Source organism: Petaurus breviceps, unplaced genomic scaffold (assembly GCF_028583685.1).
Source record: "Petaurus breviceps papuanus isolate PSGF00001 unplaced genomic scaffold, PetGlider_PUasm1.0 175, whole genome shotgun sequence".
Classification (NCBI taxonomy): Eukaryota; Metazoa; Chordata; class Mammalia; order Diprotodontia; family Petauridae; genus Petaurus; species Petaurus breviceps.
Window position 1 is genome coordinate 38,562,815 of NW_027185764.1, and position 18,444 is coordinate 38,581,258.

Below are 18,444 nucleotides of genomic sequence, written 5' to 3' on the forward strand. Positions count from 1 at the left end.
TGCAGTATTTTGTATTTGTAATTATTTTTAGTCCAAATGTAAATGAATTTGAGTTTTACATTTCCTTATTGTGTAAAGATTCTGCTGTTGTAGTTTTTTTCCCAATTAAATCCTGTTTGAAATATATCTTTGATTCCCCTCTGAAACAAAAGTAGAATTCGTCCACCTTTGAGCAACCAACCAATAAGCACAATTATCCAAAAGGAAATGGATGGAAAATATTTACCTCCAAATTAGTGCAAGGCTAGCTTAGTTTTCACTGACTTTACTTTAGAATGTATCTCCAGGTATAACAAGAAATAAATGTATTCTGAAGGGCAAAATCAGAGAGTTTCTTCTATTGTGGATATTATTCTTGAAGAGAGGAATATTGACTACATGGCACAATTAAAAATACATCAAATATCTACATTACTGATCAGTTTTGAGAAGGGGGATTTGTAGGATCAACAAACATTAGAACTGGAAGGGTCTTCAGAAAACATCTAGCCTAAACCCCTCATTATTTGAGAAATTCAGATGCGTAAAAGTTACTTAAAAGTATATTAATTCCAATTTTAAACTAATTTCTATGTTAGACAAAATAAAGTAAATTAAACTTTTAGTTCACTTTGCTCATATGCAGATTACAAAAACATACATGCATACATACAGATACATTTGCTTACATATATAATATACAAATTTTCTTATATTCATCCTTGAGAGATGATTTTGTTCTGATGAATTACCCAGTCTAGCTTATCTACATTGCTTAGATAAACTGAAATCACTTCATTTTGTAGTACTCTTTCTTTAGATAGTGCATTTTCCTCAAATGGCAAGAAAGCACCCCTCTAATGGTTTCCATTTCTAGCAAGTTATGTAGTTGCACCTGTGTTATTCATCTTTCTAGAAAAAAGAGTAGCAGATTAAGAGTTTCTTTTCACTGAATGTTCCCTTTCCCTCACTTGGTTAGTACTCCTGCCAATGTCTGTCTTCACAAAAGCTGTCCTGGGTAATATAAGCAAATTTATTCAGCTTCTATAACGCATACTGCATATTAAAATATATTAAGAATAATGTTGATTGAACAAAAATGCTTAAAAAATAAGGTAGAAAAATTGCTTTTTCATCATAAATTACTAAACTAGAATGCAGACTGGATTGATGCTTGCAGTGCAATTCAATTACACTCCATCCTCAAACAGTTCCCATCAGTTATGTAATCATAGGTTTGATGATTAGGTGAATGGACATGGTTACTCAACTAAGATCACCAAAATAGAGATACATCACTATCAAGTTGATAACCTGATGTTAAATATTTCTCAAATGATCATAAATTTAAGTCTATGCTTATCATTCTTTCTTGTCAATTGGAACCTTTTTGTATAAAGCAATTTGGCTGACTATTTTTTTTTTCAAATTCTTTATTAACTTCTTATTTACATCATTTATTTCCACCAGATTTGGAGTTATAAATTTTCTCCCCATTTTTCCCTTACCCACCACCCCAAAATAGCAGTCCCACAGGATATCTTCTCCTCCAATCTGCTCTCTCCCATATTTTCTCCAGTACCCCTTTGACTTTTCCAGTGGATCTCTATGCCCCAGTGCCTGTATATCTTATTTCCCAATTACATGTAAAATAGTATGAATAATACCATATATATGCATGTGAGTATGTATGTATATATATATTATACATACACACATATACATATATATATATATATATTTGAGTATTTGATTTTAAAATTGGAATTCCAGATTCATTCCCTTCCTTCCTTCCTTTGCTCCCACCTTTACTGGGAAGATATGCGGTTCAGTATAGGTTGGATATGTGTGGCTAATGCAAAGCAATAAAATAGTAGATATATTGTGAAAGACTGATTATATTTCCCTCCCTCCTATCCCACCTGCCACTTGTTCTATTCTCTACTTTGATCCCTTCTTTTTCAAATGTGGGTGCTCCCAACTTATCTCCCCCCAGCCTGCCCTCCCTTCCATCATCTCCCCTCTCATCCCCTCCCCCCTACTCTCCTGTAGGGTGAGATACCCTAATTATTATGTATTTCATTCCCTCCCCCAGCAAAATTCAGTGAGAATAAGGTTGACCCATTCCTTTTTGCCTTCCTCTTCTTCCCCTCCATTGTAACCGTTTTCCCTTCCCTTTTCTGTATGAGATAGTTTACCCCATTCTGTCTCTCCCCATCTCCTCTCATTATATTCCTCCCTCAACTTTTAATTTCACCTTTTAAGTATCATCCCTTCCTATTAAATTGGTCCTGTGCCCTCTATCTATATATACCTGTAAACATATACACGCACATTCACATATGTATTCATATGCCATATACCCTCATATATATATATATATATATATATTCCCTTCAACTACTGAGAAAAGTTTCATAAGTTACAATTATTGTTTTCCCATGTAGGAATGTTGATAGTTCAACTTTAATAAGTTACTTATGTAACTGTAGATTTTCAAGTACAATATTATTTTAAATAAAAAATAGTTAAGAAAAATTATCATCCTATAAAATAAAAAGTTTAAAGCAGTTCTGTAAGTACTTGTGCTCAGTATAGCGATTTAGAGACAGCTACAATATAATGTGATCCAGGGAACCTGAGACTGGAAGTCATAGCTGTTTCAGATAACTGCTTTTCCCCTTTGCCCTTCTTTTAGGACTGAGATTAAAAAAATCAAATCATTATTTATGTCACATGATTTATCTTGGCACATAATTTATTTTGGCACATGATTTATCATGTCACATGATTTATCTTGGCAAGTTTGAGTCATGATTATGCCACACAGGTATAACACATATGCAGTACAACCTCACAACACTAGGTATCCCTCTCTTGTCTGTCCTGTTGTCTTTTGACCAGACAAGCTGAGATGTTATGTCAAGGGAATTTTTCTCTTAAATATTGTATTTGCCTTCAATGGGAAAGGGGCATTGAAGAATTTCCCTTTTTAGCAAGTTATGTTGTTTCCCCTCTCTTATTCATATTTCTAGACATATGGTAGCAGATTAAGAGCTTCCTCTAACTGAATGAGTACATCCCCTCATTTGGTCAGCATTCCTGTCAACTTCTGTCCTCATAAAAGTTTTCCAGTGTGAGGAGTGGAATAATTCAGATTCCATCTTTGAAATTGACCATCACAAGTCTCAGATTCAGATATAGGTAGGACTGATATAGGACAGATAATTATATGTACATCAAATGTCCTTGTGTTTCTGACATGAGCACATTCTCCATTTTAACAGAAGCCAACAAACACTGCAAATTCTTTCTAATTACTTCATTTTAGATCTTTGTGTCTTAGAATTCAGACCTAGAAATATCATCTAATAGAACAGATTTTCAGATGAGGAAGCTGAAGCCTAGATAATTGAAGCACAGATAGTTAAAGGGCATAAATATGTTCCAAACTCATGTTTATTGAATCTATAATTAATGTTTTCTTCCACTGTCACACTACCTTCATTACTTTTTTTTCACTTCCATAATAGTTTGCCTTTGATATACTCCATTCAAATCACTTATTTATATATTTTTATGTATATGGGAATGATGCTGAGGAAGAAGCTGATGAAGGGAATGAACTTGACATTAAAGTATAAATAAAATGACATTTATTTTGCTGTTTATATATGTATTCATGTAATTCCATTATATATACACACTTACATATATATGTGTGTGTGTACATATATGCACATATACCAGATATGTGTGTTCTTTATTCTTCATTCTCAATGGTGTGCCAGTGAAAAGAAATGGAGGAATGTGAAGGCAAGGTAGGCAGAGAGAATATTATGTAGGAAGAGCAAGAGTCAGATGAAAATGAAGCAAAAGAACGGATGAAAGATAATTTAAATAGAAAAAGAAAATGGGGAGCATGTAGAGGATATTTGTAAATACTATTGAAGTCCCATTAATTCTAGACACAATTTTTCTATATTGAATAAACACTGAGTATAGAACCATATATAAATCTCTAAAACATGCATTTTCTCTTAAAATATACATTTTTTCTAATGACAGGTATAAAATATTTTTAAAAAAAACTAACCCAATGTATTTTAACTATGTTGTCTATGATTGGGGCCAAAATGGCTTTTCACTTTCACTTTTTTTCCTCAAAAGATCTCCTCAGCTGATGGGTGAGTCAGGTAGGTCTGCATTCCAAGACACAAGGCTATATTAAGAAACAAGTCATCTGTTTGTTACTGATTACTGCTCATTAAAAAAGTGTGAATCCTAGCCAAGAAGCATTAACTTTCTCTAGGCAGTGTAAAACAGCAACATGCCATCAAGACTTGAAGTTTATGGCTTATTACTTTATTTGAGGCAAAATCTTCTTATTATAATATCAAAACTTTAATAAAGTATATCATATGTTCAACAAAACTATTGCAACAAAACAATTCATATTAAAAGTAATCTTTCTTCCGATATTGCATGGCATGGCAAGCAAAATGGTACTTTGCTCCTTGTATTCAAGTATTTATTCAAGTATTTAACTCCTTGTTTCAGCTATTCTAGTGCCTTTGAGCCTGTCTTTGATTTTGTCAAGTCTTTGTTGAAACCTAATATCATCAAATGGAGACACCAGTGGGAGGAATTTGCCAAAAGAGAATATAAAAGTATAAGCATGAGATGGAACCAAGTAGAACTGAGGGAGAACACTTGCAGGTGTCAGCACTCTGTCTGTTCTTTCTGTGTTGATTTGTGTTTGTGTTACTTTGTCAGACAGAAGCATTCTTTCTGTTGATTTTTTTACTTTGTCAGATAGAAGGATTCTATCTGTTTATTTATATTAATTTGTAAGATAGAGGCACCCTGTCTGCTGATTTGTTTTGATTTCACAGGCAAAAACTGAATCAAGATGAAAGCGCTGTCAATGTGTGTGAATATTGTAACTCAACTAAGCTTAATAAATAAATATTTAAATATTTTTACATTATTACATATAATTACATTATTACATATAATAAATATGTAAATATTGTTGTGGCTCAGTTAAGCTTTGTCTCCCCAGAAACAGAAACTACAAAGGGCTGGAAGTGACCTTGTCACCATGAGATTTGATCTGAAACAGAAGCTTGAACATGAACTGGAACATGAGTTGGAAGAGGAACTGGGAGTTGACTACCTGTGAATCCAGGTGACAGTTGGGTGAATTCAGGCAAGAGCTGGGATTATGGCAAAGGAGCCATGGACTTTTGGAAGTCAGCCTCCAATAAAGATGAAAGGACCTTTACTTGGGTACTTAGTGCTCACTGACAAGGCTATGATTTACTGTGACCTAGGCGTGGGAGAACTTTGTATTTTGTACCCTTTAAGGATGATTACTCTTTAAAGATGATTGAGTTAAGGATTGGAAGCCAGCCTCCAATCAAGATAAAGAAAAATTTAGACGGCTAGTTTATATTGATTGGTTGATATTGTGAGTTATTAATGATATCTTTTGTTTAAGAAAATGTAGCCACTTTAGTAATAATTTGTTATGTTATATTGCTGAGAATGTCGTACTTTGGTTTCTATGAATGTGTTGCTTTAGTTTACTGTTGAATAAATAGAGAATTCACTATACTATGTGATCAGAACCATAAAGCTATTCACAACAGCAGTCCTCAGGAGAGCCGCTTATGCTTGGCTTTATAGATATATGATTTTATGTCTTAGAAAAAGATAATTGATCATAAGAAGGAAATTGGAAGGAAAAGGAACACTTGGAGAACGAGAACAAGTTCTCTCTTCTTTCTGTTTCCTTTTCTCTTTGTCTCCCTTTGTCTCTCTTCTCCTTTACTCATTTGTGATCAAAGATGGCGGTGACACAATTGTTAAGAGTGCTAGAGTTAGAGTTAGACAAACCTCATTTTTTCTGTAACCTATGGAAAATTCATTTAACTTCTCTGGGAATTATTTGCCTCATATAAAATGGATATAATAGTATCACCTATCAGAGAAAGTTGTGTCAATCAAATGACATATGCATGGTGCTTTCCAAATCTTAAAGTAGTATATAAACATTAGTTATAGACTGCAAATAATGTAGATATATCTCGCTTAGTAGGACATCTTTGGAAATGATCATGATAGTGGTGGTGATGAAGGTGGTGATATTAACGATAACAATGAGTATTTATATAATATTTTAAGTTTTGTCAAGTCCTTTACAGTGACAGCATTTGATTTTAAAATCCCTTCCAAAAAAAGTACCATTATTTTGCAAATTTGACAGATGAAGACACTAAAGTTGAGAAAATTTAAGTCACTGGCCCAGTGTCACACAGATAGTAAGTTCCTAAAATAGGATATGAATTTGAGTCTTTGTGAATCTTACATCCATCATGCTATGCAATGTTTTATCAGTTTTATATCTATCTCCATCAAAAAATGAAATAAGGTAAAACTGGTAATTAACTTCATTATCTTTCTACCATAGTTCTTTCTATGTAATTTATTACATCAATAATAAAAAGCAGTTAAATTCTGATAAATATTAAAACAATCATTCTAGGGGTAGCTAGGTGGAGCAGTGAATAGAGCAACAATCCTGGAGCCAGGAGGACCTGAGTTCAAATCCAGCCTCAGACACTTAACCCTTACTAGCCATGTGACCTTGGGCAAGTCACTTAATTACAATTGCCCTGTCTTCCTCCTCCAAAAATAAAAAGCCCCCCCCCCCAAGTAATCATTAAAAAACAATCATTCTGGATCCCCTCTTACTGAAAAGGAACCACCTCCCTAGGAGAGAGGTAGCACTGAATCTTTTATATGTTCTATTTTGTTACAGTGAATGGTTGTATATATGTGTGGGGTTGTGAGTTAACAGAATCTATTGTAAAAAGAAAAGATAGAAATACAAAAAATAATGGATTTCATATATATTTCTTGAATTTATTCTTTTTAAGGGGAAGTTGTCTGGATTTGTGATTCCATCAAATAGAATTGTTGGTATTAAACCTACCTATATTGATAAAGATCTAATAATGTTTAGTCTTTAGAATTTGCTTGGGACACGGAGGATTTAAGTGACAAAGTGACTAACTTAAGTGACTTAAGTAGCTAAGGCCCAATTTAATAGATCTTAGGGACAGCACTTTCTGGTCAATTTTATTTCATACTAGAGAATTATTTCTCTTTTTTTCCTTTTGATTCAGTTCACATCATTGAGATACAGCATCTGAAAGGAAAAGAAATAAAGACTTCATTCTATTGAAACATATTACATAATTAGCCATAACAGTATTACTGACATGGAATCAGACAAGCATGTAAAAACAATTTTGATTGCTTCTTGAAAAATTAGGACTTGTAAAGATATTTCTTTTTAACTGTGGCTATTGCTACATTCATGCATGGCTGATAATAGTCATTTATATTTTGCCAACTATATTTATAACATTACTGCAGCAGTATAGATTTGATGCAAAAATGATTCATCAAAGTCTGAAATTTTTATTGTTGTTCATTATCACTATGACATGTTGATATACTGTATAGTCTGGCGAGAGGGAAACTTAAGGCCAGAACACCTAAGTTCTTAGTTGGCACTGGGATCTTGAATAAGCAATAGAATCATAGGGCTTTAGAGTTGAAGGTTTTCTCAGAAGTAACCTAATCCAATAATTAGCCAAAGCAAGAATTGCATCTAAATCATGGCCATCAAGTTGTTATCCAGTTGCTACTGGGAGAGATCCACTGGTAACATATCACTGCCCATCACTAACCATTCCATTTGTGGGCATCCCGAATTGCTAGGATGTGCTTTTCTTTATAACCTATCCAAATAAACTTTTCTTTTCTTTCTACTTAATAGTCACATATTTGCCCACAGGGGCAAATAAAATTTGACTATTTCTTTCTCCCATAGCAAGAATTACAAAATTTTAAAACAGAATAGACGAAAGTTAGATGAAAATACTTACAACTGATTTGACTTACCTCATAGGATTATTGTAATAATCAATTGTGATACTACATTAGATTACTTTACAATAATAAATTTCTGTAAAATTCAATATTATCATGCTATTAAATTGACATGGGGGGACATGTTAGGTAGAAAATAAGCTATACAGTAAATATCAGATTATATCCAAAAGATACCTGAGGTTATGTTAAGTTTCTTGTCTTGCAGGCAATTTGCCAGAGGAGTTTAGTGTGGTTCTCTGCATCTATTCCCTACCCTACCATTATTGTTCATAAGTCTTGGAAGTTCTCTAATACCACTTCTTTTTTATAAAGTTTATTTTTTATGTTTTTGCTTGTTAAATAATTTAATTATTTTAGTTTTCAACATTCATTTCCACAAAATTTTAAGGTCCAAATTTTCTCTCCATGTCTCCCTTTCCCCCGGGCCAAGATGGCATGCATTCTGATTACCTCTTCCCCTAATTTTCCATTCCTTCTATAACCCCACCTCCTCTTCCCCCTTCCCCCTTACTTTATTGTAGGGAAAGATAGATTTCTATACCCCATTGCTAGTATATCTTACTTCCCAGTTACTTGTAAAAACAATTTTTAATTTTTTTTAATTTTGAGTTACAAATTCTCTTCTTTCTTCCCTCTCCACCCACCCTCATTGAGAAGGCAAGCAATTCAATATGTATGTGTAGTTATGCAAAACACTTCCATAATAATCATGTTGTGAAAGACTAACTGTATTAACCTCCATCCTATCCTACCCCCCCACTTATTCTATTTTCTACTTTGACCCTGTCCTTTTCAAAAGTACTTGCTTTGACTACCCCTTCCACCAATCTGCCCTTCTTTCTCTCATCCCCCCTTTTATACCCTTCCTCTCTACTTTCCTATAGGGTAAGACATCCAAATGAGTGTGTATGTTATTCCTTTCCTAAGAAATGAGAGTAAGGTTCACTCCTTCCCTCTCACATAACCCCTCTTACCCTCAATTGTGAAACCTTTTTATCCCTCTTTCATGTGAGATAATTTATCCTGTTCTATTTCTCCATCTGCTTCTCCCAATATATGCATCTCTCATCCCTTAATTTTATTTTTTTAGATACCATCCCTTCAGATTCAACTCACTCTATGGCATCTATCTATCTATATTTCCTTCAACTACCCTAAACCTGAGAAGGGTCTCATGAGTTATAAATATCATCTTTCCAAGTAGGAATTTAAGGAGTTCAAGTTTAAGAGGTCCCTTATGATTTCTATTTCCTGTTTAACTTTTCAAGCTTTTCTTTATGCTTGTACTTGAAATCAAATTCTCTATTCAGCTGTGGTCTTTTTGTCAAGAATGGTTGAAGGTCCTCTATTTCATTGAATGTCCATTTTCGCTAAAAGGATTATACTCAATTTTGTTTGATAGGTGCTTCTTCATTTTAATCCTATCTCTTCTGACCTCCAGAAAATCATATCCCAAGCCTTTCATTCTCTTAAAATTGAAGGTGTTGGAACTTGTGTTAAGCTGATTATATTTCCACAATACTTAAATTGTTTCATTCTGTCTGCTTGTACTATTTTCTCCTTGACTTGAGAGCTCTATTGACCACAATATTCCTAGAAGTTTTGCTTTTGGGATCTCTTTCAAGAGGCAATTGGTAGATCCTTTCTATTTCTATTTTGCCCTCTGGTTCAAGAATATCAGGAAAGTTTTTCTTGATTATTTCTTGAAAGATGATGTATAGGCTTATTTTCTAATCATGACTTACAGGTAGTCCAATAATTTTTAAAATATCTCTCCTGGATCTCTTTTTCCAGGTCTGTGGTTTTTCCAATGAGAAATTTCACATTGTCTTCTATTTCTTATTATTTGGGTTCTGTTTAATAGTATCTTGACTTCTCATAAAGTCATTAGCCTCCATTTGCTCCATAGATATATACATGTGTATATATATACACATACACATATATGTACCTACATACATTCATATATCTTTATCTATCTATATATACATACATACATATATAAAACATATTAATTGTGTGTTTGTGTGTATGTATCCATATATATACATATATATGTATGTATGTATATATATACCCATATCCATTTTCATATAAATATACATGCATGCATGTATATATTACTGTCCCTGATTTTAAAAATGGTGGCTTAATTTTTACTTCTGTAGTTTTATTACTGTTAAAACTTACTTAAAATTTGACCTTTGTCTGACTTTTACTCAGTTTCCTTGATTCCAATCAACCATCTTGATTATAAGAACCTGCTGCCAATATCTCCTGATATTCTACTTAATCATCTAGACTTTTTTCTGCTACTTAACCCTGAAATCTTCTTGGGTCAATTGATCTGCTCAAGGAGCTCTGGATAGCATTCGGTACCAGCTGATAGTTAGCTAGAGCTTTAAGAATCTTACTGTCAGAGCAAATGCAGAAAAAGAATGCCATGTGGATAAGCAGGCATGGAATTCTGGGAACATCTACTTACTCTCTAATCAGGAAGAAATCTTTGTATCAGGCAGCATTATACTAAGCAAGTTGGTTCTCGTATCTAGGAACAGAAGTGAAAGCTCAACTATAAGGGATGATATAAGGCATTTTCGTGCTGATTAAAATGATATCATTCTCCTCTGCAGGTTTTTATTAAAATGTTGGAGAGACACATCCATAGCAATCCTCTGGAATTGAAAATGCTCTAAGGTATCATTATATTTGGAGTATACTAGCACTGATATCTTTGCATCACTGAATGATCAGGCTTTCTTTGTCCTGTACTACTTGCCAATACAGGTCCAAGTAACTGAGCTTTATCAAGGTAGAGGCCATATCATTTGAGTTTGTAAGGTGACATTCCTTTGTAATCCACAATTATCCTGACTCAATGATAACAAAAAGGAATGGAAGATTGAGGAGGGGAAAGGGAAGAATTCCCTTGCTGTATTATAATTAGGCAGAAATGTTCCATTTTCAGTGTGCTCCTGTTTCTGTTAAATCTCATTTTCCTAGGTCAATATAGAATCAAAGTAGAGCTACATTAATTCTGTGGGGATAATAATATTATATTCTTTCTGGTGCCCCTGTAACTAGTGAATATAAAATACTATATATTTTTTTCTATAAATGACAAGAAAACCAGTAGTTCAGTGATGGACAACAACGTGTGGAAAACCAACCTATTCTGAATAGGCCCAGTCATAGAACTGGTTTGAAACAGCTATGAGAGTATTTTGCATTAAGGATTTTCTCTTTTGTGGTAGTTAGGTGGTGCAGTGGATAGAGCACCAGACCTGGAGTCAGGAGGACCTGAGTTCAAATCTGGACTCAGACACTTAACACTTACTAGCTGTGTGACTTTGGGCAAGTCACTTCACCCCAATTGCACTGACTTACCCCCTCCAAAGAGACAAAAATATTCTCTATCAGAAGGGGAAATTTTAAACAAGGATTGCTGACTACAATATTAGAAAAGAATTAGACCATCTATTTACAAAGTCACTTTGACTAAATTTCCTGAAGGTAAATATTAAGTGATAGGGAAGAGAATTATACCAAAACATGAACAATTTTCCATCCTAAAAAAACAACAAAAAAAATTCCACCCACACAAGTGCCAGACTTAGTTCTTTGTATTTTCTTTATTTACCTGCATAGAGTTGTTCACATACTAGGCATTTAATGTATTTTTACTTAAAAAATACAATAGTTAGCAAAATATCCTAAAATATTTTAGCCTAAGTTCAATGGCATTTTCCTTGTCAGCCCTGATAGTGAATCTAGACTCATCCAAATACTTCAATGGATTTCAAAGAGGAATTTGACAGAATTTCTCAAAATATCATTAGGAAAAAAATAGTCTAGATTATTGGTTCTCAAAATTTTGTCTGTTTCCTTCTTTTTTTACCCATGGTGCAATATTTTATTATGCCTTAAAATATTCAGACTCACAACCATGAAACTCAAGAATTCCTGTGTGAACACAAGTGCAAATTCTGTAAAATTGGCCGCACACTTTCATGCATGAATTAGAAGATAAGGATGTTTGGAATTGATGGTACAACTAGAGTCAAAAATTAAGATTTCATGAATTTATACCAGTTAAGGGAGACAATTCTAAGTAAATACCTTGTGAATATCATTGGCCTGTTCCTCTTCCACTTTTTTTAAGAAGTCACTAGAATAAAGACATAGGTGACATTCAAAATATTAAGAAAACTTGAAACCAAGCTAACAGATTATATGAAAAAGACAAGAATTTTAAAAGATTTCTATATGCAAGAACAGTGGTATGCAAGGTGTCTGTTATGCACCAACCATTTTGCTGCAAAGTAAAAAGCAGAATCTCCCAGAGGAATCCCTTCTTCTTCCACAGTGGTCCCTTACTCTCTATCAAACATGTTGAAAGAACCCACAGTTAACAATGATTTTGGCCTCACTTATTCCTGTGTCGGCATCTATCAAAATGGGAAAGTGGAAATAATTGCTAATGATCAAGGTACTTGGACACCCCAAGTTATGTTTTTTTCGGTGACAGAGAATGTTTAATCAGTGATGCTGCAAAGAATTGAATTCCTATGAACCCCACCAAAAGAGTTTTTTTATGCCAAATGTCTTATTGATCACAGATTTGATGATGCAGTTATACAATCAGACATGAAATATTGATTTTTCACAGTGATAAATGGCACAGGGAGCCCTAAGTTCCAAATGAAGTACCAAGGGGAGACCAAAAGTTTCTATCCAGAAGAAGTATCTTCTATGGTTTTGACTAAGATGAAAGAAATTGCTGAAGTTTACCTTGGAAAGACTATCAGAAATGTTGCAGTCCCAGTATTAAACAATTTCAGAATTAAACAACATCAGACCACCAAAGATGCTTGAACCATTGCTGGTTTCAATGTGCTCCAAATCATCAATGAATCAGCTGTTGCTGTTATTGCTTATGGCTGGAACAAAAAGGCTGATGCTGAGAGAAATGGGTTGGTCTTTGATCTTGAAGGTAGTCCTTTTAATGTCTCCATTCTTACTGTTGAAGATGACATCTCTGAAGTCAACTCCATAGATGGGAACACCTACTTGGGTGGGAAGGATTTTGAAAACCAAATTGTCAACCATTTCATTGACATATCCAAATGAAAGCACAAGAAGGACATCAGTGAGAACAAAAGAGCTGTTCACCTTCCACACACCATTGGTGAAAGTGAAAAGCATTCTCTCTCTTCCAGTACCCAGGTCAGTATCGAGACTGACTTCCTCTATGAAGGTATTGACTTTCATAAATCAATCACCTGAGCCCATTTCAAAGAGCTGAATGCTAATCCCTTTCATGGATTACTGGGACCAGTGGGAAAGGCCTGAAGAGATGCCAAGCTAGATAAATCACATATTTGTGACATTATCCTGGTGGGTGGATCCATTCACACCCTCCACATCCAAAAGTTTCTGCAAGACTGCTTCAATGGCAAGGAGTTCAATAAGAGTATCAATCCTGATGAGGTTGTTGCTTATGATGCTACTGTCCAGGCTGCCATTTTCTCTGGAGAGAAATCTGAGAATGTGTAGAACTTACTGTTGTTGGATGTCACTCATCTTTCCCTTGGAATTGGAACTGCCGGTGGAGTTATGACAGTTCTAATCAAATGTGAGACCACCATCCCTGCCAAGCAGATACAGACCTTTAGCACTTATTCAGACAATGACCCCAGTGGGCTTATGCAGATTTACAAAGGTGAGAGAGCAATGATAAAGGACAACAATGTGCCTGTTAAATTTGAGCTCCCAGGAATCCACCCAGCATCCAGGGGTGTTCCTCAGATTGAAGTAATATTTGACACTGATGCAAATGATATCCTTAATGTTTCTGCTGTAAATAAGAGCAAGGTAAGGAGAACAAGATCACCATTACCAGTTAGACAGGTCGTCTGTGCAAAGAAGACATTTAGTGTATGGTCCAGGAGGCTGAGAAATCAAGACTGATGGTGAGAAGCAGAAAAAACAAGGTGTCTTCTAAGAATTCTCTTGAATGTTGTGCTTTCAGCAGGAAGGCTATATAGAGGATGAAAAACTACAAGGCGAAATTGGTGATGAAGACAGACAGACTATACTTGACAAATGCAACGAAATAAACTGGTTGGATAAGAATCATACTGCTCAGAAGGAAGAATTTTAGTGTCAGCAAAAAGAATTGGAGGTTTGCAATCCCATCAATACTAAGCTGTAACAGAATACAGAGAGATTCCAGGAGTCATGCCTGGTATGTTGCCAAGGGGAGGAACAGCCTGATCTGGAGGAGTTTCTTCTTGATCCACCATTGAAGAGGTTGTCTAAACACATCAGAAGAAAGAGCATAATGCATAGCTTTCCAAAAGTTGAAGGACTTAAATTTATAGCCAAGGTGGTAGCAGTTTAAAAGCAACATTTAAGCTTCTTTATAAATTGGCATTCTGAATATTTGAATATGTGCAGAAGGAAAGAAATGAAAACCTATGCACTTTATCTGTACTGTAAATAACGGGAAATTCAATTCTTGTCCTGGAGAATAAAATCTGTTTAAAATTGGCATCTTAAAAAAAAGAAAAAAAATTCCTCCTACTTGGAATTAACATAATATTTAAAGAGTAAATATTCTACTCAAGCAAACTAAATTATAAGTTCCATGAAGGGACTATTTTATCTAAAAAAATTGCCTCTCCCCCTGATTCTGCCACTGAGTTCTGCACATACTACTTAATAAATATTTGACTACTTATTTAAAGTAATTATGTATAATAGAAAGAAATGTAACATTCTAAATGAGGAGGAAGCAATTGATAGTGTCTTTGTGATAAAAATAAATCTCATTATAAGTCAGTAGTATGATATGAAAGGCAAAAAGCTAATACAATTTTACACTAAATTAATTACTGGTTCATAACATCCACAATAATAGTTTTCATGTATTTAGTCTGGACATATCAAATCTGGGGTATTGCATTCATTTTTCTGTGCCACATTTGATTAAAAATGTGAAGTACATCTCAAGGGCAAGCAGAATAATGAGAAGACAGGAGACTAATGCCATTTATGAGCAATTGAAATATCGGGACAGGGAATCTAACTTAGAAAAGAATGAGGTAGGTCATAGTAGCCACCTTTCAATATTTGAAGGGTTATCACATGTAAGTAGTTCAACATCTGTTGTATTTGTAGCAGAAAACCAAAAATAAGTAATAACAGATTCTGGAGACTAATCTCAGCTCATGAGAAAAAAAAGTTAACAAAAACTCTCAAACATACTTTTGAAAATGGGTGCATGGGGACCAGGAATGATATTGCATTGGTTCATGACTTCCTAGTGAGAAAATTCTATTATCAGCTCAGTAACTCCTATGCAACTTCATTGTAGAGAGCTACATGGAGGCACTGAAAAGTTATATGTGCTTTCTGGAGCTGTAGAACTAGTATATATCAGAAGTCGGACTTGAAAGCAGGTCTTCTTGTTATCAGCCTGACTATCTGCTATGTCACTGTATAGGTAATGATACTTGCAATTGCTGTAGAGGTGTAAGACTAATAACACCAGAATACAGAATGGCTGCTAGCACAGATTCTTTGATCTGTTTTTTTTAAAGGAAAGACAGCTTCAAAGGGGTCTACAATCTTACGTTAATTAAACAATGCAGACAGATAAGTAGAAAGAAGTGAGTATCCAAGAAAGAATTCAATAGACAGGCATCCAACTGTATAAACAAAGTAATAAAAACACAATAACCACATCAGGGAGTGCCAACACCTGGGTTCACAAATCTGGGGGAGGGGGCTCCTTAGCAATGCCTATCCAGAGTCTCTTCTGGCCAAGTCAAAAAGAAATATTTCATTAAAAAAAAAAACTTCATATGAGTAAGCCCCAAAGTAAAATAACTACCTCCCAGTATATTCAGTTTTCAACTAATAGGCTCAGAGCCAGAAGGCATCACAAGCCACAGAACTCAGGGCATATTTGGCTCAGTGACAAAAAGTGTTAAAGCCTTCCTACAAGCAAAGCTGCCTATAAACAAGCTTCCTCCTGAGCAAGCTCCTCCTCCCAGGTAATATACAGCTCTGTGTGACTTGGAATGTGTCACAGCCTTCAACTGTTCTATAACTCAAAGCAGAAAGACATAAGTGATTGAAATACCTGTGTCCCTTTAGACCTGGGAACATGGACTGTATTCCAAAGAAAAAGGGGAACACATGAGGTCATATGTGCCTATTAATGGATGGGGAAGATCTTAAATTCCATTAACCCTACTGCCACCTTTGACTCTGTCCCAAAAGTGAAAGGGATTGCTTCAGGGTCTAATGAGTTCCCTATTACTAGATAGCTCCAAGCAGATCACTTTTGACCATCTTCTGTGGATGTTGAAGAGGTAATCCCTTTTAAGGAATGTGTTAAATATTTGAGGAAACTACCAATTTTCTGTGCTTCTGCTATCAGAACTGGCCCTAATTTTCAACCCATGTTACTTGCTAACTTCCACAGGCTTTTTACATAAATTGACAGCATGTTTGTGTGTGTGTGTGTGTGTGTGTGTGTGTGTGTAAAATGGATCTGCATTTAAACTTTATCTTAAAATTACAGATTAATTCATTGACAGAGAAGTGATTATAGGACAGTACTGTAATAAATATTTGCCAAAAATCACAATTGTTTTTAAAGCAATTGCCAAATGATATTACATATGCACACATTAAGGACAGGGGTGTGCAGTTTTTTTAAAAAATTATTGGACAATGTTATAATTATGTATTAGAAAAATAAAACATTTAAAATTTTTTATTTATTTTTAGTTATCAAAATTCACGTACATAAGATTTTAAGTTCCACATTTTCTCCCCATCTCTCCTCTCCCCCTCCCCAAGATGCCATGTAATTTGATATAGGCTTTACATATACATTCATATCAAACCTATTTGCACATTAGTCATATTGTAAAGAAGTACAACTGATGGGAGAAACCATGACAAGGAAGAAAAAGAGCGGAAGAGAGAGAGAGAGAAAGAGAGAGAGAGTGAGTGAGTGAGAGAGAGAGAGAGAGAGAGAGAGAGAGAGAGAGAGAGAGAGAGAGAGAGAATGATATACTTCAATCTGCCATAGTTGTTTTCCTGGATATGGACAGCATTTCCTATCAAAAATCCTTTGGAGTTGTCTTTGATCCTTGCATTGCTGACAGATGAGTCTATCACAGTTAGTCATCACACATTGTGACTGTTACTGTATACAATATTCTCATTCTACTCACTTGACTCAGTACCAGCTCATATAACTCTTTCCAGATTTTTCTAACATCTGCCTGCTCATCATTCCTTATAGCACAATAGTATTCCATTACAATAATATACCATGACTTGTTCATCTCTAATTTCCAAATCTTTGCCACCACAAAGAGCCATTTAAATATTTTTGTACATATGGGTCCTTTTCCCATTTGTATGATCTCTTTTGGTTACAGACCTAGAGGTGGTATTGTTGGCACAAAAGTTATGTACATTTTATACTCCTTTGGGCATAATTCCAAATTGCCCTCCAGAATGGTTGGGTCAGGTAGCAACTCCACCAACAATGCATTAATTTCCTAATTTTCTCATGTCTTTTCCAATATCTATCATTTTCCTGTTTTATCATATTAGCTAATCTGATAAGTGTGATGTGGTATCTCAGAGCTATTTTGACTTTAATTCTCTAATCAATGGTGGTTTATAGCATTTTTTCAGATTACTTTAAATACTTTTAATGTTTTCATCTGAAAATTTCCTATTCATATCCTTTGGCCAATTATCAATTGGGGAATGTCTTGTATTCTTAAAAGTTTTATTCAGTTTCCAATGTATTTTAGAAATGATGCCTTTAACAGAGATATTGGTTGTAAATTTTTTCAACTGTTTTCTGCTTCCCTTCTAATCTGGGTTGCATTGGCTTTGTTTGTGCAAAAACTTTTCATTTTAATGTAATAAAAATTATCCATTTTGCATTTCAAAATTTTCTCTATCTCTTGTTTTTTCATAAATGCTTAATTTCTCCATAGTTCTGACAGGTAAACTATTCCTAGCTCCAATGGTTTGCTTATATTATCAACTTTGATATCTAAATAATGTACTCATTTTAACTTTATCTTGGTATAGGGTATATGATGTTGGTCTATGCCTAGCTCCTACCATACTATTTTCTATTCTTCTCAGCATTTTTGTAAAATAGTGAGTTTTTCTATCAGATGTTGGAGTCTTTGGGTTTATAAAAAAATAGAATACTATAGTAATTGACCACTGTATCTTGTGTACCTAACCTATTCCACTGATCTGCGAATCTATTTCTTAGATAGTACCAAGGATTTTTGATGAATCCTGCTTTATAATACAATTTAAGATCTGGAAGGGCCAGTCCACCTTCCCTTGCATTTCTTCTCATTAATTCCCTTGATATTCTGGGTATCCCCCCCACCTTCCAGATGAATTTGTTATTATTTTTTCTATCTCTATAAAATATTT

At 34.5% G+C, this 18,444-nt stretch overlaps 1 pseudogene; it reads left to right on the plus strand.

The window, feature by feature from the left end:
* The first annotated feature begins 12,336 nt into the window (after positions 1 to 12,336).
* LOC138159186 (heat shock cognate 71 kDa protein-like) lies at positions 12,337 to 14,223 on the plus strand (annotated as a pseudogene).
* The last annotated feature ends 4,221 nt before the right edge of the window (positions 14,224 to 18,444 follow it).